Genomic DNA, 26,285 nt, shown 5'->3' on the forward strand with positions numbered 1-26,285 from the left:
CCCCAGAGTCTCTGGCCAGCCCCGGCCACGCGCTTCCTTTCAAACTCACGAGCCTCCTAAGTTAGGGGAAGCAGCTGTGTCTCCCAAGGCCGAGTGTCCGCCACAAACCTGACTGTAAGGCACACATGCCCCAGAAGGCGCACGCCGGTTCCCAAACCCGTTAGCAACCTGCCGCAACTGTCACCTAAGCTGTGGGTGCGTTTCCAGGCATGTCTTCCTGAAACGCCCAGAGCAACAGTCCCCTTCTCACTGGCATTACTCACGACCGGAGCCAGGATTGCTCCTGCGTTTCCCGCCTGAAGACTCACGCGGACCCTGCAAACCCCTTCCTGGCAGGCACCCGGGTTGTCTCCGGTTTTTCCCGATGCCTGAGAACTCCACACATTTTCACATGCTTCTCAGCAGAATACACTTGTGGGAGTGGCCGTAGCAGGCCAGGGGACACACGTGTGCACCCCGCCCACCGCGTCTGCCCTGGGTCTGCACTGGAAGGACAGTCCCCACCGTTCTCGGGGATCTGGAGGAACTCGCAGTACAACGCCCGACCACACGTGCTCCCACGCCCACCGCCTGTTCTGCTTCCTTGGGGAGTTTCTAACGACTGAGTGGCACCCCGTGTATATTCCAGATCCCTGTCTGCTAGAATCCGCTACAACACTCCTCCTGCTTCCCCTGCCCGTACTTGCTCAGTGGTGGCTCTCAACAAGTCAGATGGGCTTAGTAGGATTCATGTGCGAATCCATCACTCCCTTCTTTAAGGGCTTCTGTTATTAGAACGACCTTCCCAATTCCACAATTCAAAAAATACATTCGAGGGGCGCCTGTCTGCCTGCTTGTGATCTCTCTCTCTGTCAAATAAATACACAAAATCTTTAAAAAAATACATTCGACTAAATTTTGTTATACCATTTGTACAACTATTTCTAATGACATGTCTGTAAATTTGAGTTGCAAAGTACAAATTTTCCCTCTAATGGCTAACTGATTGTCCCAATAAATAGATTTGCTGAATAATCCATATTTTCTCCACCAATCTGAAAATGCCATTCGTGCAGAAAAGACTGCGCTACGGGTCACTTTACCTCCAGGAGCACGGGGACACCTGTTTCTCTCTAGGAGACAGAACTCCCACCGTTCAGGCTGTCTTCAAAACTCTTTCTTAGATGATCTTAAAACTTACGCTTCCATGTCAACTTTATCATCTCTTAATCAAATCCCCACTGCCCACCTTCAGTGCCCCCCACACAGGAGCGTGACTGAAACTGTATCACACACACACACAAACACACACACACACTCACACACCTGACGTGAAGCGACAGGTTTTAAAGATTTTATTTATTTATTTGACAGAGATCACAAGTAGGCAGAGAGGCAGGCAGAGAGGGAGAAGCAGGCTCCCCGCTGAGCAGAGAGCCTGATGTGGGGCTCGATCCCAGGACCCTGGGATCATGACCTGAGCCAAAGGCAGAGGCTTAACCCACTGAGCCACCCAGGTGCCCCTGAAGCGACAGGTTTTAATAATGACCTTGCCATTCAAGGGTCTCTCCCTCCCCAGCACTCGGTAACGTTTTCTGTCCCCTACAAGGATCCCATAGTTTGGGGATTTCTCCCCTATAGACTTTATCTTGTTTCCTCCCAAGGTGTCCTGTAGGGCTCCCTCCTCCTGAGAATGGACGCGTTTGGCCGTCACATACGGTACAGTTCATGATGTTTATTCACTGACCTTCTATTTGTTCTACGTCTCCATGTTCCTACATACCCAGTAGGCTTTGTATGGCCTCTTCCTTTTCCCACTGGACATTTCTAACATTTCGTGTCTTTTACTTTCCCATGTAACCTTCACTGGAGACCCCAGAATCACGAGGGCCAAGGGTGAGCGCGCTGGTGTCGCTGCTTTGATCCACAGTTGAGCACCCCCGACCATGACTCGGCTTGCTATGGGGTTTCTGGTTAGATGCCGAAGCCTGGTTAGGAAGTGCCCTGCCATGACGCATAGACGTTCAGCCTAAGCCACGTCTGTGGAGCTTCAGGACGCTCAGGGTCTCCCAACACAGGTGTGTTTGCTGTTCTCCCAACGGGCTCGTCTTACACTAACTACAACAGAGGCTATTACTGAACCTCTTCCACTTACGGGACAAAGCCCATCTGCTCACGTCAAACACACACCTAGATGCAATTTGTTAGGATTTTGTTTGTGGAATTTATACTTATAGTCTTCAGTGAAATCAGCCTTTTTCTGCTCTATTAACAAGTTTGGGAAGTACTCATTAAAAGAGAATGATGGTTAAACTCTGAAATAGTTTGGACAACGCACAATCATCAACTCAGAAATTGGTGCAGAATTTACCTATAAAACTGATCTGTAGCTTTCATAAAAGTACATCTAAGAAAATTTTTAATTTAATTTTCTCATGGTTACTGAACCGTTCATATTTTCTAGCTTTTGTTGGATCAACTTATGTCACTTACATTCACCAAAAAAACTAATCATTTCATCTCCATTTTCAAATCTCTCAGTAAAAATGTCTGCAGATTATATTGCCCTTTTAGCCACTTGTGATTCTATCACAATCTTTATCCCTAATTCTTCATATTCTTAAATTTTCTCTTCATTGTCTTTACGAGTCTTACACAATTTGGCTATCTGCAAGACATTTTTTAATATTGTTTGTGGTTGTTGTTGAGTACTGAATCCTTCGTATATGTTTTATGGGGGCGTAATTAACACATGTTCTTTTTTGCTTTGTTTTGTTTTTTTAAAATTTCTTTTCAGCATAACAGAATTCATTGTTTTTGCACCACACCCAGTGCTCCATGCAGTACGTGCCCTCCCTATTACCCACCACCTGGTTCCCCAACTTCCCATCCCCCGCCCCTTCAAGACCCTCAGGTTGTTTTTCAGAGTCCATAGTCTCTCATGGTTCACCTCCCCTTCCAATTTCCCTCAACTCCCTTCTCCTCTCCCTCTCCCCATGTCCTCCGTGTTCGTTATGCTCCACAAATAAGTGAGACCATATGATACTGACTCTCTCTGCTTGACTTATTTCACTCAGCATAATCTCCTCCAGTCCCGTCCATGTTGCTACAAAAGTTGGGAATTCATCCTTTCTGAGGGAGGCATAACACTCCATAGTGTAACATATGTTCTTTTAAACATGAAGAATCCACGTTGTATCTAATCCGACCTAAATAAACAGAATATTTGTTTTTATGTCTGAGTTTCACCCACCTATGTTTATTCTGATTACTGATAAACTAGGACTTCCATTGCCCTGAGAGTTCACATTTAATGTTTTTCTTTGTACTTTTTTATTCTTTACTGCCTTATACAGGATTTTTCACTAGATAGGATTTTTCCTTAAATAGGATTTTTTGGTGCCTATATTTTATTTCTCCCTCAACAGTTTTAACATATGCAAGCATACATTTTTCTAGCACAGCCATTAATCAATATGTCTAATATCCTCTTGAAGACAAGAACAACTTGGGATGCTCACACGTGCTTCCAAGGCCACAATGCCCTCCCCACAGCGCAGCTGCTCTGACATTACTGCTGTGTGGGTACCAAAGGAAAATGTATCACTTATTCTAAAATCAATACGTATAAATAAATGTGTCCTTGATCTCTTGACTAGCATCCTTCTGGGTTCATTATTCCTCATGCTCAAAAATATCTTGTTTTTCTTTCGACATGGTCTCTGTGTGGTAAACTGTCAAGCTCTTTGTGTGTCTGAAAAGGTCTTTCTTTTGCTTTCAATGTTGAATAACAGACAAGGTATAGAATCCAAGAAATCCAACAGACAGCTTCAGGGACATATTGTTACTTTCAGCAATTTCTCATTAGTCTATAAGCAATTCCTGTTCTCTTCATAGGCTGCTCAGCATTTTGTCTTTACCCTGGTCCTGCTGTGTTGTACGAGGATGGGTCACGATGGGCCTCTTGTCTTCACTCTGGCCTAGCAGGTGGTACAGTGTTTCCCTACCCACCGTTTGTACTTGAGTTTTACTTAAATTCCAGTCAGTTAGTATACAGTGTAATATTAGTGTCAGATGTACAATACAGTGATTCAACACTTCTGACGTCACCCGGTGCTCAGCAGGACAGGTGCCCTCCTTCATCCCCATCACCACCCCCACCTCACCTCTGGGACCATCAGTGTGCTCTCTGTACTTAAGAATGTTTCTTGCTTTGCCTTTTTTCCTTTTGCTCATTTGTTTCTTAAATTCCACCTGAATGAGATCATAAAATATTTGTCCAGTGGTACAATTTTCAATCTGAAAACAGTGTTCCTCAATGTGGGAATATTCTCAGAGATTTAATCACAAATACTGGTTCAATACTTTATTCCTTTCTTTAGCTTTTATCAGAAGCATCTTCTGTCTTTCAGATCTGTGCACTACATCCCTGGAGTTTCTCATGTTCTTTTTGTGCTTAATGCTAAGAAATTTTTTTTATTCCTTCATTTATTTATTTATTCATTTTTATTAACATATAATGTATTATTAGCGCCAGGGGTACAGGTCTATGAATCGTCAGGCTTACACACTCACAGCACTCACCATAGCACATACCCTCCCCAGTGTCCATAACTACACTACCCTCTCCCTACCCCCCTCCCTCCAGCAACCCTCAGTTTGTTTTGTGAGATTAAGAGTCTCTTATGGTTTGTCTCCCTCCTGATCCCATCTTGTTTCATTTTTTCCTTCCCTACTCCCCGAGCCCCCACATTGCCTCTCAAATTCCTCATATCACTGAGATTATAATATAATAGTCTTTCTCTGATTGACTTATTTCGCTATGCATAATACCCTCTAGTTCCATCCACATCGTCGCAAATGGCAAAATTTCATTTCTTTTGATGGCTGCATAGTATTCCATTGTATATATATACCACATCTTCTTTATCCATTCATCTGTTGATGGACATCTAGGTTCTTTCCATAGTTTGGCTATTGTAGACATTGCTGCTATGAGCATTCAGGTGCACGTGCCCCTTTGGATCACTACATTTGTATCTTTAGGGTAAATACCTAGTAATGTGATTGCTGGGTCATAGGGTAGCGCTATCTTCAACTTCTTGAGGAACCTCCATTCTGTTTTCCAGAGGGGCTGCATCAGCTTGCCTTCCCACCAACAATGTAAGAGGGTTTCCCTTTCTCCTCATCCTCACCAACATCTATCATTTCCTGACTTGTTAATTTTAGCCATTCTGACTGGTGTGAGGTGATATCTCATTGAGGGTTTGACTTGTATTTCCCTGATGCCGAGTGATGTGGAGCAATTTTTCATGTGTCTGTTGGCCATCTGGATGTCTTCTTTGCAGAAATGTCTGTTCATGTCCTCTGCCCATTTCTTGATTAGATTCTTTGTTCTTTGGGTGTTGAGTTTGAGAAGTTCTTTATAGATTTTTGGACACTACCCCTTTATCTGATATGTCATTTACAAATATCTTCTCCCATTCTGTCAGTTGTCTTGTTTTGTTGACTGTTTCCTTTGCTGTGCAAAAGCTTTTGATCTTGATGAAGTCCCAGTAGTTCATTTTTGCCCTTGCTTCGCTTGCCTTTGTTGATGTTCCTAGGAAGACGTTGCTGCGGCTGAGGTCGAAGAGGTTGCTGCCTGTGTTCTCCTCAAGAATCTGGGTGGATTCCTGTCTCACATTGAGGTCCTTCATCCATTTGGAGTCTATTTTCGTGTGTGGTGTAAAGAAGTGGTCCAATTTCACTCTTCTGCACGTGGCTGTCCAATTTTCTCAACACCATTTATTGAAGAGGCTGTCTTTTTTCCATTTGGACATTCTTTCCTGCTTTGTCAAAGATTAGTTAACTGTAGAGCTGAGGGTGTATTTCTGGTCTCTCTATTCCATTCCATTGATCTGTGTGTCTGTTTTTGTGCTGGTACCATACTGTCTTGATGATGACAGCTTTGTAATAGAGCTTGAAGTCTGGAATTGTGACACCACCAACTTGGCTTTCTTTTTCAACACTTCTCTGGCTATTTGAGGTCTTTTCTGGTTCCATATAAATTTTAGGATTATTTGTTCCATTTCTTTGAAAAAAATGGATGGTATTTTGATAGGGATTGCATTAAATGTGTAGACTGCTTTAGGTAGCATAGACATTTTCACAGTATTTGTTCTTCCAATCCAGGAGCATGGAACATTTTTCCATTTCTTTGTGTCTTCCTCAATTTCTTTCATGAGTACTTTATAGTTTTCTGCATATAGATTCTTAGCCTCTTTGGTTAGGTTTATTCCTAGGTATCTTATAGTTTTGGGTACAACTGTAAATGGGATTGACTCCTTAATTTCTCTTTCTTCTGTCTTGTTGTTGGTGTACAGAAATGCAACTGATTTCTGTGCATTGGTTTTATATCCTGACACTTTACTGAATTCCTGTACAAGTTCTAGCAGTTTTGGAGTGGAGTCTTTTGGGTTTTCCACATATAGTATCATATCATCCGCAAAGAGTGAGAGTTTGACTTCTTCTCTGCCAGTTTGGATGCCTCTAATTTCTTTTTGTTGCCTGATTGCTGAGGCTAGGACTTCTAGTACTATGTTGAATAGCAGTGGTGATAATGGATATCCCTGCCGTGTTCCTGACCTGAGGGAAAAGCTCTCAGAGTTTCTCCATTGAGAAACTCTCAATGTTTCTCAATGAGAAAATGTTTCTCAATGTTTCTCAATGAGAAAATCATTCTCAATGGAGAAACTCTGAGATGTCTCTGTGATTTTTTCTTTTTTCTTTTTTTTAAAAGATCTTATTTATTTATTTGATAGAGAGAGATCACAAGTAGGCAGAGAGGCAGGCAGAGAGAGAGGAGGAAGCAGGCTCCCTGCTGAACAGAGAGCCCGATACAGGGTTCGATCCCAGGACCCTGGAATCATGATCTGAGCCAAAGGAAGAGGCTTTAACCCACTGAGACACCCAGGTGCCCCTCGCTGTGAGTTTTTCATAGATGGCTTTGATGGTATTGAGGTACGTACCCTCTATCCCTACACTTTGAAGAGTTTTGATCAAGAAAGGATGCTGTGCTTTGTGAAATGCTTTTTCAGCGTCTGTTGAGAGTATCATATGGTTCTTGTTCTTTCTTTTATTCATGTAGTGTATCACATGGATTGGTAGCAGATCCACGAGACTCACTTTTCTTCTCTGGAGGCAGGAATCTGCTGGGTTTGGAGACTCTAGGCAGGGCTGTGTGCCAGAGATACAGATGCTCGGTTACAGGCCAGGTGAGCTTGGAGCACGGCCAGAGACCAGGGAGATGGGAGCGACTGACCACTTTTCTCCAAGGACACACTGAGGAGTGTGTGTCCCTCCTCCGGCCAGGGATTGGGAGGCCGCCATCTTCGTTCCTGTCCTCCAAAGCTCTACAGAAAGCACTCAGGGAACAAAAGCTCCGAGAGCGAATCTGAAGAGATGACTTAGCCCAGCTCCTGGCAGCGGTGGTGCAATCCCGCCTCTGGCAAAGACACTTGAGAATCACTGAACAGGCCCCTCCCCCAGAAGATCAGCAAGAACATCCAGCCAAGACCAAGCTCACTGATCAAGAACAGCAGCATTCCAGAGGAGGGGAAAGGAAAGCATGGAATTCATGGCTTTCTCCCCATGATTATTTAATCTTGCAAAATTATTTAAAATTTTTAAATTTTGCTTTCTTATTCTAATTTTTAAACTTTTCCTCTTTCCTCTTTTAACGTTTTTTAACTAGTTTATCTTAACAATACCTTTCTTTAAAAAAATCTTTAAACCTTCATTATTATAGTCATATTCTATCATTCATTGTAACTAAGTAAATTTTTGCACACATATAGGGTTTTTTCTTCTAAAAAATTTTGGGATACAACTTCTTCTAATAGATCAAAGTATACCCTAAATCTAGCACAGGGCTTTGTTCTAGTCTCCAGCCTAAGCAAACTCTCTCCACTTTCTTTTCCCAACCAATTTATCTTATCAATTCCTTTTTTAGAATTTTTTTAAAATTTTCATCTTTACAGTCCAAAGACCCCATCAAAAAAGAGAATTACAGACTAATATCTTTGATGAACACTGATGCAAAAATTCTCACCAAAATACTAGTCAACAGGATCCAACAGTACATTAAAAGGATTATTCACCACGACCAGTGGGATTTATTCCAGGGCTGCAAGTTTGGTTTAATACTAAGAAATTTCTTCAGCTTCATCTTCTAGTTCACAAATCTTTTTTCTGCTACATCTGATCTGCGTATGTCCATTGAGCTTTCATTTCAAGGGCTCCAATTTTTATACTATTTCTAAGCACACCCCTCCCACTCTAGCTGCACAGGCGTCCCCCACGGCACACGGGCTGTAAACAGGGATGCGGGAAGGGGCTGCCTCCGGGATCCAGGCTTCATGAGTGACACACCTCTGAACCCAGGTTATGCAACCACAGATGATGGTCCATAACATGCAACGTGGCGATGACGGGACTCCCCTCACAAGGCAGTTGTAAGGACTAAGTGGGTTATTCATGTAAAGTCCTCAGAACATTGGTGGGAACATCCTAAGACTCAACACATGTTGCCAACATATGTTTTTGCAAACGTGGGAGGAAAAGGGTTAGCCCACAGAGTTTATGTCCCATGCAATGTGGCCGATTAATTCAGTTATACTACCTGGTGTTGGCAATGTCTATTCTAATTCTCACTGCTCCTAATTTTAAGGAGAAAGAAAACTAAATTCCCATTGTAAATTTCTCCCTTTTTCATGGCATCCCACTCATATTTTACGGATGAGATTGGGGGTCTTTTTCTGAGTGTTCCTCCGGTCTACCCTTTAAATGTACTTTAATAGGAGCCTGCCCTCTATAATTGAGCGTGTTTTGTCTTTCAAGTGATCTGTACACTTGGATGGCCTACTTTCCTCACCTCTGTCCCCTCATCTCTCACACTCAAAGCAGCCACGAAGCCTTTTTCTGGGCCTCCAGAAAGTTGAGGGGCAGGATGAGAAGCAACTCCTTCCTGCTTAGCTAGAAAAACGTGGACTCTCCCATCAGTGAAGAAAGGAGACACCTCAGACTCTTTGGCTCTTCTGAGTATGCAGAGCTGGGGGAGGGAGAAAGGAGTGCTCCCCAGCTCCAAGGGAGAACATTCAGGTCAAGAGAGCAGGCCCCTTGGTGAGGGTCCAATCAGCAGCAACTCCAAGCTTTTTAGACCCTCCAACCTCCTTTAGACATGCACTGTATAATTGTAATGTAAATTTAACTTTCCATTTTTATTCTTCCCTGCTGAAAAGAAAATAGGTTTTAAGAAATCAACACACACACACACACACACACACACACACAGAGGCTTCAAGAATGCAAGGCAGAGCATGGTCCATATTTATATTTTATACACAAGGTGTTTTCCCTAATAAAAAGAAATAACATGAATATGGGAATCTACTTTCCAAGTCACAACATATTTTCCGAATTGGAGCACACATACGTGCATATATAGCTATCACACCAAATATTACCTACCTAACTTCTAATACCCACAAATATTTTGACTGACCTTCCCAAGATATCTCAGGTACTTTTTAGTTTTTGAAAAGGAACATGAGGGTGCCTGGCAGGCTCAGCTGGTTGAACGTCCACCTCTTGATTTCGGCTCAGGTCATGATCTCAGGATCTGAGACTGAGCCCCATGTCAGGCTCCGTGCTCAGGAGGGAGTCTGCTTGAGATTCTCTCTCCCCCTCTGCCTTTGTCCTTCCCCCTTCCTCTCTAAAAAAATAAGTAGATAAAAAAATTTTTAAAAGGCTTGTCTATATGATAACAGGAACTGAAGAAATAACATGTCTGCTCTAACAATCCCTTAATATGAGAAAATACACAAAGGTCAAACTATATTTAGTTGGCTGGAAGGTCATCTAGTCAATAACAAAAAGTCTCCTGTGATGGTTAAGAGATTATAGCAAAGCAGGGGCGCCTGGGTGGCTCAGTGGATTAAGCCGCTGCCTCCGGCTCGGGTCATGATCTCGGGGTCCTGGGATCGAGCCCCGCATCGGGCTCTCTGCTCTGCAGGGAGCCTGCTTCCTCCTCTCTCTCTGCCTGCCTCTCTGCCTACTTGTGACCTCTCTCTCTGTCAAATAAATAAATAAAATCTTAAAAAAAAAAAAAAAAGAGAGATTATAGCAAAGCATAACTGAGTAATGCCAAAACCCAATCCCAGGGCAACCTACTTACCCCATTTTCCCATGTACGTGATGCACGGAGATCAGTCATTGCCTCCTGGGCCCAGCAGCCACAGCAATCATCACCCCTCTTTCCCAACCAACGTGCACTAACTGCTTTCCCCATTTCCGCACACGTGGAGAAAAAGCAGAACATGTCCACAGGGACGTGTACAGACCTCGACCCTGATGTAATTCTAAACGTCACACATCAGGCTACGGTCAGAAGGTATGAACAGAAACGTAATGTGAAAATAAGTCCCGCAACACCACCAGACAAGTGCGATGATAGCGGTATCCTTCCTCTAGGCAGTAAATTACAGGCACCCACTTAATAGCAAGTTTCTCCGGCTACAGAATGAGACTGTGTAATCAAAATTTTATAGACAAAGATGAGTCCTCACAAGCACTACCAAATTCAGTCAATATGTCATAAGTGGGAGTTTTACTCCAAGCGCGTTGGCATCACCACGACTGCTCCTTAAGTTTACTTCTTCCTGCACTCCGCAGCGGCATGTCTTCATTTCAATCTGATTTCTCCATCCGGTCTGGAAATTGAGTTCATATATTCATGTATGTCTTCAAAATATTTTTTAAGTTTATTTATTTTTTTAGTACTCTCTACACCCAATGTGGGGCTCGTACTCACAACCTAGATCAAGAGTCATGTGCTCCAAAGACTGAGCCGGCCGTGGACGTCTCCTACCTGGTAATCTGTTCCCCCATCTTTAACAACACCGGATACAGTGTCCTTAGCACCCACAGCAAGGGGCACGTCGCTGATTAATTCTGTTTCTCTCTGATCCTCATGTAACACATCACTCTAGGGTTACAGAGTTCACTGAAATGGCATGGGCCTCTCATCAGTAGCAAAAGAACTCAGCTCTCCACTACCTTCTCTGCTGCCCAACATCTTCCCTGCCACCGAGTGATGCTTCCTCAAGGACCTGCTTCCTCCTCTCACCTCTGCTGTCCCATCTTCACTCTGACCGCTCTGCAGGGAGAGAGCAGAGTGGGCCCTGCAAGGCTGGAGATGCACCGAGCGTCACGGGGCAGGGATGCACACCACCGCTTGGAACAAAGTCACGTCCAAGGGCTGAGGCTTCATCCACGGGCCTTGCACCCACGCAGCAAAAGCCCGTGCCGGGGACTCCAGCCTCTGCCGTCACGGGAACCAACTCCCTGCAATCAATCTCCCTAGACAGAGACAGAGGTGAAGATACACAACCGATCAGCTCTGTGTCTTGGAGGGCCTTGACCATATGCATCTTAGCAGCAATCACATGGTGCTTGGTGGCAGGTAACAGAAAAATGAGCTCGACCCACCTAATAAGAAAGGCTGTTTACCGGCTCATGCAGATGCCAAGTGCAGAGCCTCCGAGTTGCTCTGATTCCTAGCTCCATGACGCCACATACATGGGAGTCATGCCTTCTTTATCTTATGATCATGCCTTCAACCCAAAGCCAATGACTCCTCACAGCGGCAGGATGGCTGCTCAGAACCCCCACGGATTTTTTGCTCACTTCCAGGGAAAGAGTATGAGTTCTAGAAGCAACCTTAGAAACAAGGAAACCTCTTTACCAGAAACCCCTTCCCAATGTCAAAGGCTTGAGTCAGGTTACATGCCCACTGGAACACAAACCCACGGCCACGTGCACAGCTCACACCCCCCAAAGTTCCTGGGCTGCACTGGGACCTGGGGCTGTGGCAGCGGTGAAGCTGCGGGCATTCCAACAGAGACCAGGGTCCTGACGCCGCATCAAGAGAGCAGAGGATCCGTCCCAGGCCACGCCTGCAGCCTCCCCACAAGCTCTTACTTTTCCACAAGTATTAAAGCAGGAGAGCCAAGTCAGCAGCTACCCAGAGAGCTATGCCACTGCTCACAACACCCCGTCCCAGCAAGTCTGGCTATTGCACTGAAATGTGCCCTGAGTAAGACAAGCGGGTTTGTAAATGCTGGAAATGCGTCAGAGGAGGACTGAGTGCCACGCGGTTGGCACAGTGAGAGAACCGACACGCGACAACAGTAAGACGCCAATCCACAAATCCCTGTGAACTACTCCCCTTCTGACTTCAGTTAAAAAATCACGAATAAACTGGGGAAGAAAACTCATACCTTTGCAGGTTCTCATGTTGAAAATGGTACAAATTTGGTGAGTAAACAAGATTATGGGAAACCGTGATGTGGCACCTGCCGTAAACCAAAACTGTAGAAAATGATTCGCAGTGCGAGGAGGCTCCTTTACGGACTGTGCTTCAAACCACAGGTGGCCACGGGCTGTGTGTGAAATCCAATTATCAGAGCACTAAACGTTTCTATCTTCATATCTGCAATCATTTTATAATCGTATCGCCATTAGCATAACGTGTGGGATGGCGTGTGCCGGAGAAGTCACTCTATGTTTTGCTTAATATTTTAACTAATGACTAAAAAGATAATGAGCAGAATTTCATTACAAAGTGCACTTTGAACAATCTGAACGATCGCGTGCTGCAAGAACCAGTAGACTGGGAGGGACGAGAAGACAGGTCAGAGATGGAGACAGGAGGCCGCACTGGTTCATGCAACGCCCACACGCGGCGCAGGGCGAAAGCAGACCTGGTGTCTTCAGATCCGGACAGTGGCGGCAAGAGGGTTTGCGAGTAGGTCTCGGTACACCCCAGTGCCCCTGAAGGACGCAGCCCCGCTGAGAAAAAGGGGTTGAGCCAATCACCACCTGCAGGTCAGGGCTCTCGGGGTCTCCCGCCTGCGGCCCAGGGCTCCGCGAGGGCATCACAGACCAACGACAAACTGGTACAAGTCCCCATCTCTTCGGCGAGTCCGAAGGACCACAAGCCAGTACTTCCCATGACAAAGTCTGCTGCAGGAAACAAAATAGGACAGTCGGAGAAATCCTGACCACACTCCTCGTGCTGGAGGAACGATGGCCTCTCCTCCTCTGTCGTGCCCTCGGTGACACCAGGGATGAGACCGTCCGCCCGGCCGCGTTCGCTGACAGGTCTACTCACACGGAAAATAACCCGATTTTTTCTCAGTTCAGTCAAGTTCACTTACACCGCTAGACACATTCTAGTTTGTAGCAAAAGGAAGAACTTTTGTCTATAACCCTATCTTCAAAAAAAAAAAAGTCACGATCAGGTAAGGTCGGCATGCACTGACCTAGGGTAGGGGAACAGCCGCTGCGAATCGGTGCCGGGTCGTCAGCTGGCAGCTGCCCTGGGGCACCCTGCACACCTCTGCTTCGGAGAAACTCCGCCTCTTACCCAGTCGTGCGCCTGCGTGGACAGAGGAGGCCCTGTGTGGCGCTCACTGACATGCCTGAGGATCCCACCTTGGGGCAGCCCATGAGTTCCCTCTCCCGGAGTCACCCTGAGGCACAGGTCCCAGTCGGCAGCTCCGTACTGTTCCGGGGAGAGGAGATGCCATTCCCAGTCCTCTCTGGTGCTAGAACTCCCCTCTCCCAGGGCCTCAGTCCCTCCCATGGGAGAGAGGGGGCTTCTCCAGATCTCAGCAGACCCAGGAACAAATTCTGAAAATCAAGAGAGGTGAGTATATCCCCTACCTGTCAGACTCTGGGTCTCGCCTTCTTCCGTGAAAGACACCGTCACTTACCTGCCACCACACGCAGGCCCTTCCTTTAACATCTATCAGCACAAACTCGAGTCACACCCTCCCCCGCCCACACACGGGCGTCACCGAGTCGATACCGACCAGCGGAAATCCCCTCCGTCAACCCCGTGATGCGCACGGGAGCATCTCCCCGCCACTGCACCGCACGGAACCCCTTCCCGCCCTTAAGCTCACACCAGCCACGACACAGGACTTCTACCCCCGCCATGGGCGCCCATGAGTGGGTCAGCGTGAACCACACGACTTACAGGGGCCACGGCAGGACTCCCTCTCAGACCGGACTTCAAGGTCAATCATTAACATTCCAAATCACCTAAGTCACCCATCAGCTCTGCGTTTAAATGTACAACAAACCCAGTTCGTGGCGTCCCCCTGAGCTTCTCCTCCGGCTGTCTCCGCCTCCCCCGTCTTCTGCCACTGGCTCACCTCCCTCCTCCCCTCCATTTCCTCTCCGCCACGGCCCTCTTCATCTCAAAGGCAGCTTCACGTTCAAAGGGAAAGAGGAGCCGGTGAGCAGAGACAGCCAAGAAACCGCCTTTTAGATTTGGGGGCAGGTGATCAGATTGTACAGAAAACAGATGTATCTTAACTGTAATCTCATTCTCCCAGCTTCCAGCGAGCATGAAACAAGAGGGTGAGAGCTTAGTGTTTACAGAGAGGACACAAACACTCCGTGCTTCCAGCCCATCAGGAAAATCCAAGGTCACCAAAGACCTTCACAGAGGAGGGAAAACTCCAAGAACAGGACGTTTATGAAGTGCATGCCATCTGAAAAGGGTGCCAAAATTCTGGGTGACAAATTATTTGAGGCCTTCTGTCCGAGCCAGGAGAGACAGGAGACAGCGCACGGGTTATGAGGGAGGCACCTGTGCTGTGGGGAACACTGGGGCTTACACACCCCAAATCTCGCAGTGGGGGTCAGTAAGAATCTCTGCTGACCCCTCCTTTCAGCCTGGCTCTCCTGTGTCCTGGCTGCTCTGTAATGAGAATAACCTGGTATCCGTCCTTATACACAGCATTGATTTAGAAAAGCTACTTAGTGAGAAGAGGGACATGACATTGAAACCGTAAGTGGGAGGGCAAGCCGGCTGCCTCACCGGTCAGTGGCCACAGGCCCAAAGCTGCCTGGTCGACTGTGATTTCTCCGAGCTATGTGAGAAACGGCTCAGAGAAAGGAAACAGAGGTCTGGCTTCCAACTCAAGCACCTAAAATTCCAGCAAGTCCGCAGTGAACAAGGTCAAAGCCCTCGTGCTTGTGTCTGATCTCTCTGGCTGGGGAGCACCTGTCCCTCCTTCAGGACCACCTCCCTCTCAATCCACATGGGCATGTGCCCCACGCCAGGGATGGGCCCATGATCCTACCCCCACACATGGCAACGAGCCCAGAGGTGCACACGGCACTCAGGGACCGAAGGATGGTCGCGGCTGTGGTTTTTGCTGGAACGAATGGGAATGACTGTTAGGGTGAGGTCAGGCTGCAGCTACCATGGGCTGCCAGGTGGAGGCCACCTGAGAGACGGCACAGGGGCCTCAGGAAGGGCTCGGAGCACCCACACCCTAATGACATCATCTGAGTCCTAAGATCAGGCTTCCATGATCCTATATGCAGGTCCCATGCACACCCTGTGTGTTTGCAAACCACAGTGACCCGGGTATCTGTCACTTGCAACAAAATAACCCTGCCTAATTGAGCAAGCTACAATTCTATCTTAGCAAAATATTGCCTGGCATCTTCTGGTTCTAAGATCTTACCTTAAGCCCAATTTTTCAGTGGGGTTTCCAAATGGTCTTGGCAAAGGAAATTCGCAAAATATAGCATCCTTTCTTTTCTACCTTCAAAATGGAAGGGCTGAGAGGGAAAACCCAGCAAGAACTAACAATCCAGGTTGAAATCTCAATTATGTAGTTGCCCACGGAAATGTAATTATAAGTGTTGGTTAGGTTCCCAGCCTTGTTCGTGCCCAAACAAATGAGAAAAGACTAAATCACAGGATATATAAGACATGGAAAACTATAGCTTAAACATCAGAGTGCGGACCCTTCTGGAACCTTAGACACTGCAGGTGGTTAGCACCAAGGACGCCGTGAAACATGGCTCTCCTGACTCTGGGAGCCGCCAGAATTTGGGAATGCGTTGGCATTCCGGGGAAGAGCAGTGCAGAAAGTGCAGAGCGAGTGAGGCATGGGAACGTGACGAGAAGCATCCCAGCTCCGAAGGCTCCTCCTCAGACAGACTCGCAGCTTTGTGGGCAATCGTGAGGCCTGGGAAAGGAGCCTGCCGGAGGGAGGGAGGCCAGGGCAGGACCGTGGAGGAAAGCGGGGGCAGCCATTTCTAGAGACCTGCTCCTGGTACAGCTCCAAGACGTTTATCCTGGGCATCGAAAAGGGAAAAGTAACTTCTGACAATTGCAGTTCACTTGGGGAGCAAATCCCACCCACTCCTAATTCCCTGAGTGTCTGAAGCTGTAGGAAAAGGAGGGGGAGTTGGTATAAATCAGTGTAGGACAAGCAGTGCCCTTTCTGGGTAACTTAAGCTGAATTAGAGTGAAAACATCACAAAAAGTTTCAAGTATCCCAAGGGATGAGGAAGGCAGTAACTTTGCACCTTCAAATACACTCGTGTTAGAATTTCCCTGCAAAAATTCAAGGATGCCGAACCCGTGTTACTTTCTTCAATGGACGGCACATCGGAAAGTGCAGAACGCGGGACCAACCACAACACGTCCACCCCTCGCGCTGTCTCCACAGTCCCAGTATTTGCTCCAAAAGGGAAGACGTGGATGGCTCTGGAACCAGGTCTGGAGGCCCCACAGAGACCACGACCTCACTGCTGAACAAGCCCCAGGGCCAAAGCATCTGCGAAAATGGAGCCACGCAGAGTCCCTGACGCACACCTTCCTGCCGGTGCACACGGGAGTCTGAGAACTGGCGACCATCTGAGATAAAGAGGAAAGTGGTTTCCTGAAAAATCCCAGAACCGTGGAACTGAAACAAACTTCAAGGAACCTTCTGGAACAGCTCTGCCTTCTGTAAATTCAACAACCCACTGTTAAATACAAGACTTCCCTTTTTTTTTTTTTTTAAAGATTTCTATGGCAAGAACTCTGCACGGTCTGTCACGGACACGTTCAATCCCCTATAGCGGAGAGACGCCTGCCTCCTCTTCTGAACCGAGCTATCCACAACTCAACCTCAAATTTCTCTTGAAAGCGCGTGGGTTGTATTTTCTTCCCAGAGTTAGAAAAGCGTCCTTTCCCAGCAACAGCGCAGGGCAGACAGAATGGGCTCGTTCCCGACACTCGCACTGTTCAGCGTGAGTATCGTGCCGTGGGAACGGGACATTCAAGGGGAAGGGGAAGTGCACTTTGGCGGCTCCAGCAGGGAGTCCCTACGGCCCACGTGTTTCTGTTTCCCAGGACAGGCTCAATGACTGGGACGGCCTCTAGACACCCGTGTATCGTGGGATCAGGCTTGTATGGTCAGACAGCAGCGAGCCGAGTTCTGAATACAAAGGTTCCATGACCCCCGTCCGCAAGGCCTCCCCGTGGCAGTCCCCTGTTGGGTCTGGTTCTGGAGCTGTCCCTGGTCTTCCCGGGTCCTCCCCTCTGTGGCCCGCTGACGGACACCTCGGAGGGCCCGCGCACCTTCCACCCGTAACCGTGGGACACGTGCATGTCCGATGTGGTGTATACAGACTCTCTGGTCCGCACAGCGAGGAACAAAGCAGGAGCGGAAATGGCGACGCTGCTGGGAGTGCACCCTGACCGTGAGGGGAGAGAAGGGGTCCCGTGGAGCGTGAATCCCAGCCTGGGAGAGATCATTCCGTGCTGGAGAAACACGGGACGTTCTGTGTGCAGGACGGGACATTGGGGCCAAACCTGCGGGGACCGACGGGACAGGCACCGGGGCAGAGCGTTGCCCCGGGGCATTAGGACCAGCTGGGACAGGCTCAGCGGACACTGCAGGAAGATCGCTGTGAGGTGCAGATCCCGGCACAGGCCAGGAAAGCCGGACTCCTTTCAGGCTGGAGGGGACCCCGTGATGACGGGGACGTGTGTGACAGCCGAGGCCATCATGGGAGTGAGGGTCAGCACGGGGGTCAGCACCGGGCTCAGTGCGGGGCCAGCATCAAGCATCTGCACTGGGATTTGGGCCTGGACGCCAGAAGCCCACACTGGCCATGACCACGGCCAGCCTGGAAGGTCAGTGTGAGGCCGACAGCCGCTGGCGTCCCCACATTCCTCCAAGGGTCCGGCAGAGAGTGGGATCCGCGGGGCTAATGGCTCTGGAGCAGCGCTGCTGCTTCTGGGTCTGTGGTCACACCGCATGGGGCCACCCCTCCAGCTCCGCCCCCAGCGAGGGCCCAGATGCCACAAGAGCCGGGACACAACACTGAGGCCATCACACCGCGAGCTCGCGGGACACCTCTAGGACCCTCATGCAGGCTGTCCTCGTCCCCACAGTCTCTGCCTCTCTCACCTCCTTGCCCCTCCAGAGGACTCGAGGCCCTGGGGAACCCCCCACGCCTCTCCCTCAATGCCCTCTCTACCTCCTTGGATCCCGTGCGTTTCTCCTCTCCTGAACGTCTGCTCTGGAAGTCCCACCGGCAGGTCTGCTCACCGCGCCCAGCCTCCGCGTGTCCCCACGCCCGTTCACTTACGGCACAGGGGGCTACACCCGCAGGGCAAGAACTGGTCCCAGAAGTTGGAGCCGTCGAGATGTTACACGGGGTTGAGACCCTCCAGAGCCCGCGGCCCCTAAGCCCACATGTGGTTAAAGGTTCACGGGAGCAGGTTTTCATCTGCTGTGAGCTCAGACGGGGGGATGCCAGCCTCACACCTACCCCGGACCATCACGCAGATGGGACACGCACTAAGGGCTGAAAAAACTCGTGGACGGGTCAAGTCTCACATACTAGTCACCATCACACAACCAGGGTAGAGAAGATGAGCACGACATGGCCCCAGAGCAGGCACCCCCCGACGCCACCCCAGGGTGGGGGACGGAACACGGACACCAGCCTCTTGCGACCAGGGCCCAAGCTGACCACAGCTGTCCACCTGGAGACTCCCCATGCCCGGCAGGCACAGACATCCCAGGCCTGAGCCCACATGCACTGCCCTGTGCTCACCGAGCCATGTCGTCCACAGCAGCTCCTCAGGAACCATCCGTCACCGACGTGACACACAAGGTCAGCGGGTCCTTCCCATGTTTCACAACTGTCCCCAGTCACCTCGTGAATTTAACGTGCACGTGTTCTCCGGAATTTACACTCCTTACCAATTCAGGGAAGACGTGTGCCCTGCAGAGCCTGCCGAGGACGGGCACCCATGGGGTTAAAAGGGACCCCGACATGCCTCGGTTTCCCTTAACAAAGAAGATAATATGCCTCTAGAAATCAAGATTGCGAGAGCCACTCTTAAACTCCTCATGCTGTTTTCTCTCAGGGCTGAGTTTTGCTGTATTATTTTCCCATATGGCCTCATTAATTCAATAAAGATATATTAATAAAAGTTACTGTTTAATGGCTGCTTTCTGTGGGTCAGAACACCGCATACACACAACCAAGCACATGCCCAGAGTTCTGGGAAGGGAGGAGGAAAGGCCCTGGAGAGACAGTGACAAGTTCGCACCAGTCACAGTTTATTTGGGCCATTGGTCTGCAGGCAGGAAGGTACAGGGTCTGCGTGGGGAACAGCCAACCGGGAAAGGGATCAGGGAGTCACAGCACGACCCAGCCTGAGGGACATCAGGGCTCGGGTGGGTGACAAGACGACAGAAGGTCACGGGGAAGAGAGTGCGGTGTGGCAAAGCAGGGGTGGAGGCTGCCAGCAGGGGCAGGGGCGCTTCAGAGGCCACGTAGCAGGAGCAGGAAACAATCCCCCTTGGGCCAGCCAGGACCGTTCGCTTCACACTTCCCAACGCATGTCACCAAGACACGGCCCCTGCGAGCACACGTGTGCATTTGCACACGCCTCAATGGGTGCACACAGATGCGCATACACAGAGCTCCATAGGTGCACACACGCACACCCCCCCACATGCCTGTGTGTGTACGCGCCCACGTGAGCCCGTGCATGCCTGCATGGGATGGCGCGGACATGTGCACACACGCGCACACAGGTAGCTGTGCGAGCCTTCTCTGGTCACACACAAACACATGGGCACACAGGCACGTGCAGTCGGACACACACACGTGTGCCTCTACTGTGGACACCAAGCATCTCGTCACGGCACCGCAACGCTGGGCAGACGGACAGGGCCCCTCCCCTGGCTGGAAGGTTGAGGCCTCTGTTCCCAGCACACAGATGCAGCAGGTGCGAGCAACAGCTCCCAGTCCAGCTGATCCCCCTTCGAGTGCTTCTTAGCAGCCTCTCCAACGAACCACCTTGTCGTCTGTAAAGCAGCTCGGCCTGAACTTCGCTAACACACAGTGCGACGACTCAGGAACGTTGGAAATGCCGCACACGACAGCCCTCACACGGTGGGGGGCCCCTGCAGCGTCTCGTGTCTGGGAACAACGTGGTCTGCAGGAGGTCAGTCTGGGTGCCGGCATAGACTAGCTCCGGCAGACCTGAAGAGCAGGGTGTGGCGGCTTCCCGAAAAAGTGGCCCTGCTTTCAACGCTTATGAAACGTCCCCCAGAAGCACGATCGTCCCCATGCATTTCTTCCATGTAACTGCAGCATTCATTAAGACAAGCAGAAATGCTTACCCAGTTACTGTAATTACAACATTAATTCACCACACTCCAATGCTTTTAATAATCCAAAGTGAGTTCAGTTAATATCAACTATTTGACATGCATCATTAGTGAAATGCGTTTTTGCAACACGTAACTTGTCATCTCATGGGCCGCATCAGGGGCGCAGAGCCAGCCCCCCGCACCCCGTGGAGCAAGCCGGATCTGACAACATCCCACCACCTTCCCAGCGTCAGGTCCCCTTTGCCCCGGGACCCCTCCGTCCTGCCCTCTCCAGGCCTGCAGCCCCAGCACGTCCCCATGGTGACAGTGACAGCTGCATCTGGGGAAGGGACTGCGAAGGGGGCTTGAGATGAAGCGGGGGGAGTGAAGGCTTTGCTGTCGGCTCCCCAGGGAAAATCTGCTTCCACCAGCGATCTGCAGCACAGGCCCGTGGGAGACGTGCCACGTGGGGCACCTCCAGGAACCTCAGACCCAACACACATCCAGCCTCCGGCAGCCACTTGAAGTCAAAGGTGAGCACGCACAACCAGCCCCAGGGTTCTGGGGGAAGCATCCATGGGAAGCTGGTCACAAGCGTGTACCCTGAGTGTGGACAGATACAAGCACCTGCTGTCTGCTCAGTGTTGGCACACAGTCCCGGGAGTGCGAGGATGGTGCTGGCAACGCGGTCGGAACGTTCAGAACAGAAACCACCACGCGGACCCCGGACAGGGCCCGGGAACAGGGAGAGTCACAAAGTCTCACAGCACAGCTGTGGGTGGGGGCCTGGAGCCCCCGGCTTGCCGGGGAGGGTTTAAACAGGACACCCTGACGGGGCTGTGCTCCGAGGGACCTTCGGCATCTCGAGAGCCCAGAGCAGCGGGCTCGGAGGACGGGGCACCCATCCACTCGAACTGCAGCAGCGACCAGCGAACCAGCAGGAGTCTGAACTAAGCAGCCCCCAGCGTGCCCAGACTGCCTCTTCCCCGTCGCCGGGATAAAGAAGAACACCAGAGCCAGGACAGAATCCCGTCAGCAACACATATTTCGAGTGTTTCCTGGAAAGCAGAGCCCCCCCTCCCCGCGACAGTGAAGGGCCGTGATACAACCACTCCCGGGACGGGCCAAGGAGGGTGTGCGCCAGAGACACGAGTGCAGACACCAGGGGGTCCCGGGCGGCCAGAGCATAGCCACGTTGTCAGGGTCCATGCACACACTCACCCACCTGCCACACTCACCCACACCCCAGGTCAGTGCGCACACGACGGCCACCTGCACAGAGTGACCAAAACTACGGGTCCTTCAATGCACTTGACCCCTCGCGAGAAGACGCGTGTGTTAGGGGAGCTCCGCACAGCCATGGGGCCCCGCACACGGATCGACACCGTGCAGCACGTGAGACGTCTGTAAACGAACGCACCGTGCGCATGAGGCTGGGTATCGTCGACTGGTCAATGAAAATGCGACCGAAGGCTCCCAGCACCTGGGCCGTGTTCCCCGGGGAGCAGTGGTTCAGCCGGAACAGAGGTCCAGGGGTCTCGGACACACACTCCCCCAGGGACGAGAACCAGCCGTGCTCAGACGCTGAAACGAGAGAACGCACTTGGGGCTCCAAAGCGTGGCCCTCCCCTCACAGTGGTGCTGTGCGAAGTCTCAGGAGGCGTCATGGGACCTCACATGGATACAGCAGAGCGGCCCGTCTGCTGCTGTCCCCCAAGGCCAGGGAGCCGCCCCACACCACCCATGGTGGCTCCAGCCCCGCAGACCGCTGGGAACGAACGCGGAAACCAGCAGACGCCGCAGGCCGCTGGGGCAAGAGCCCGGCTGCCACCGGACAGAACGCGCAGGCGACGCTCTGCGGAAGTCAGCCTGTGGGACCGCTGGAGGACCCCACCCAGTAACGGCGCAGAACTGCACGAAATGCAAGGACGTCACAGAAGCTGAGACGAGAAGACAACGGCGGGAGCTCCAGCACGTGTCCTACGAGAGCTTCGGAAGGAAAACCCCAATGCAGAGGAGAGAGAAGAAACTCCCCCAAGTAAGGAGAAGCAGTCCTGAGGGTCGGAGCCCGCTGGGCACCAGGAGGCGTGAACGGGAAGCAAAACAGACCAAAACGGACACAGCTTCCCGCAGGGACACGTCCTTGTGACATCCCCTGGGCGGGGGGGGGGGGGGGGGGGGGGGGGGACGGCGACCCTGTGCGGTGAAGGAACTCCCCGCTACGGACCCGGGTGGAGCGGTCACCGGCTTCTAGGAAGGTGGTTCTGAGTTTTGATCCCAGTGCACAGTAAAATCCAATTTCACGTGGGAACAGACGTATTCTCAGTCACCAAAGATTCTACAAGCTTCCCTGCTCACAGACGTGAACAGAGAATCCTCGGGGAAAACGAACAGAAGCGAAGGAGAGGTCATGGCCGGGAGCCGGTGGTGAGTCATGCCTGGGCAGGGCCGGCGGTGAGCCACGGACCCGCGTGCACACTCAGGCTGCGTGTACAACCCCAGGCGGAGGCCGCCCACGGAGGGGGACAGGAACAGAATGACGGCGTCCCGCTTACAACAGTCAGACAGTGACAGAAAAGTGTGACTCAAACGTGTTCGACTTAAAAACTCCACCCTGCACACAAAAGTGCAAACCTCTCAGGAAAATATTAGCAAACTGATTCCTACCGCGCAGCAAAGCAACACGTCCAAACTAGGAAATGGAGGAAGGGTTCGGCTTTAGAATATTTACTGTTTCATTCGAAACGTCTTGAAGAAGGCAGAGGGGAACCCATTCACACAGAGGCTGGACAAACAAGTCACTAATTCCAATACCATCCCTGATTTTTACATAACTTGTATGTTAAGATTAAAGAGGAATTTGTTACTTTTCCTTTAGTCTACCAGTGATTATTTTACATTTAACTCCACGCTACCTGTCTTGAGACATTCCACAAAACAAAAAAGTAGGAATAAAACGGTGGGAGGGAAAAATAAAATGAGCACTTAGAATTTATCTACTTAGAAAACCCAAGCTGACAACTTATTAGCAGCCCTTTAATAAGGAAAGGAACACAACAGCACAATCTAAAAACTGGGGGAAAAAATAGGGAACTGTCACTTGTTAAATAATACCTAACCATCCTACATTAACATCCAACAAAATTATATTTGTGCAAGTCTCTAGGAATCTTGGAATTTTAACCCACTGAGCCACCCAGGTGCCCCTAGTAATCTCGGAATTTTAAAGAGAACAGTGGTGTGTTTCCTCCTCATCAGAGGGGACAACACGGAAGGTTGCTATCATCTGAGCAGGTGAATATGGAGTCTCCCCAAATCCATACGACTACTCGTGGACTCAGCAATTACACGTAGTCAGAAAGAGGCCTGTGCGGCAAAGACTATTACAGCATCTCTTATTCTAGAAAAAAACAACCCAGCTATGTGCACATCGACGGGGGACGGTTACCCAGACAACGCTGCGTCATCCCCGAAACCCAGGTGCATGTGAGACAGCGAACCAAGGGACCCAGGGCCATCGTTGACCCCTGTGGACCCCAGTGGACATGACGTAAAGACATGATCGGGTCAACGACAACGTCAGATATGCCAGTAAAGGAGACCCGCACGCCATTTCGGTGTTTGGTTTCCGAGTGACAAGGCACAGGGACTATGGCCTGGGTCCCACGGGCTTGGGAGCACGCACCACTGAATGCGGAGGGGAAGCACACCCACACACGCAAGGCGGTCCTCCGCGGGGTCCCGAGAACAGCCCATGCGCGGCCGCTGCATGTGAAGGGCAGGGACGCAAACCGGCGGGACTGCCAGCCACGGAGCTATTGGCGGCAGACGGGTGCCCTCTGCGGGCACGACTCTCGAGACATGCCTGAGGCGTGAACGAGTCCCAAACAGAGAGGATGTCTGTAAACGAAAGTGAGTAGACGTCCATGCACACACGTCGAACAAAGAGATCTATCTGGCACATCCAGTGAAGAAACTAGCCACAGAACCCTGCGGCCTGACCTCCGTCACGCTGGAAACCTATATGGGACACGGGTTGCACCCATGCACAGAAACACCCACGTCTCGCCCAGTTACGGCCAGGGAGGACCGGAACCTGGAGGCTTGCAATTCTGCATTCAACTATGAATTATCCGGAACATTCTAAGTGTTTTAAAAAACACTCTCCTCATTTAAATTGTTTTCACTTAGTACTACTGGCAGGAAGGGAGCAGGGACAGAGATTTTGAGGGCAAGTCCTCAGCCTCGAATGCCCTGGCCTCTCAGCATGGGGAACCAGCAGGCCATCTCACCAACCCAGGCCGCGCCTGTCACTCAGAAAACAGGACAAAATGCCACATGACTTTCTTTCTTTTGCTTTTCGATACTCTCCGAACTTTCTACTAGGTGCTCCTCTCTTTCAAACTTGGAAGAGGGACATAAAGTAAGTCCTGCTTGCTCGATACACGAAACCGTCCGTGTTAACAGTCAGGAACGGTGGCTGGACAGCATGTGTCTGATGCAGGGGCGGAGGCGGGGAGAGCCCGGGCTCTGTCTGTTCCCCAAACAGAAGCAGAGGACTGGGAAAGAGGCCGTGTCTCACCTGCACAGACCAAACGGACTCAGTTGCAAGCAAGGCCGTGGTCTGGTGTTGGGACGACCCATTGCGCCCCCTTTCTCCAGGTGTAACCGCCCAGACAGACGCCCACGCAGCCAGGTCTGTGCCCCAGCCTTATCCAGTCCTCCCCCAAGTGCAAACCATGAAGGGAAACGGGGAGGGTCCAAGCACATGCGAGGGCTGGAGGAGGGACACACACATAGGACACGAGATTCCCTCCTTGTCACTTGGCTCAACCTGTCCCCAGCATCACGTGACCTTAATGTGGCTCCAGCTTCCTCACATCCCGGCAAACCCCTGCCTGCTCCCTTGAAACACACGGGGCCCCAACAGCTTCAGGGCCCCCCGCCCAACATCCTTGCCCTCCTCAGAGCCGTTGCCTGGCTGTGTGTCCAAGCAAGATCCGACTCCTCCATGGGCCTGGGACAGGGACCCTCCCTCCTCCAGCTTCCTCCATCTCTGTGGCTCTGAGGAGGACAGAGAACGGGCTCCCCACACCAACGCACACATGAGGCTACCGGTCCACGACGAGCCCTGAGTGAGCCACAGACCCCAGCACCCCGAGAGAACGGAACCACACACTGTGCACAGCAGCTCAGCAGGGGGCAAGGAGTCTTTCTGGGAGACGGTCCGCGCTCGGGATCCGTGACCACGCAGGGCCACTCACCCAGGAGACGGTCCACGCTCGGGATCCGTGACCACGCGGAGCCACTCACCTGGGAGATGGTCCACGCTCGGGATCCGTGACCACGCAGGGCCACTCACCCAGGAGACGGTCCGCGCTCGGGATCCGTGACCACGCGGAGCCACTCACCTGGGACACCCGCATTCAGCAGAGACCGAGGAGCACAGCCATGGGCCACGTATGCAGCCTCACAACCAGCCCCGTCCAGGCAGGGCCTAAGGCTGAGACACCTCTGACACGGAAAAGCCCCGGCCTCCCGAAGGGCTGCATGCAGTCGGTGATGCGGTATGGCCCACTCCGGGGTAATCTGAAACAGCCCACGTGAGCCCCTGACGATAGCAGGACAACGACCCGCCTGCGGGCTTCACTGTCTGCAGTGAAGCCTTCCAGACCCGAGACCGTCCAGACAGTAACAGGCCAACTACAGGTCACGGAGCTCTCTGCGCTCACAGACCCGACAGGGTCTGACGTGGCGGGACGTGGAAAGAGCTCCAGGAACTCAGCAGGA

General features: G+C 50.9%; 1 protein-coding gene across 3 annotated transcripts in view; it reads right to left on the reverse strand.

The window, feature by feature from the left end:
- Positions 1 to 26,285, reverse strand: part of DLGAP2 (DLG associated protein 2) — a 794,207-nt gene that overhangs the window by 715,063 nt on the left and 52,859 nt on the right. The window lies entirely within an intron of this gene.

The sequence above is a fragment of the Meles meles genome, chromosome 2, assembly GCF_922984935.1.
Source record: "Meles meles chromosome 2, mMelMel3.1 paternal haplotype, whole genome shotgun sequence".
NCBI lineage: Eukaryota > Metazoa > Chordata > Mammalia > Carnivora > Mustelidae > Meles > Meles meles.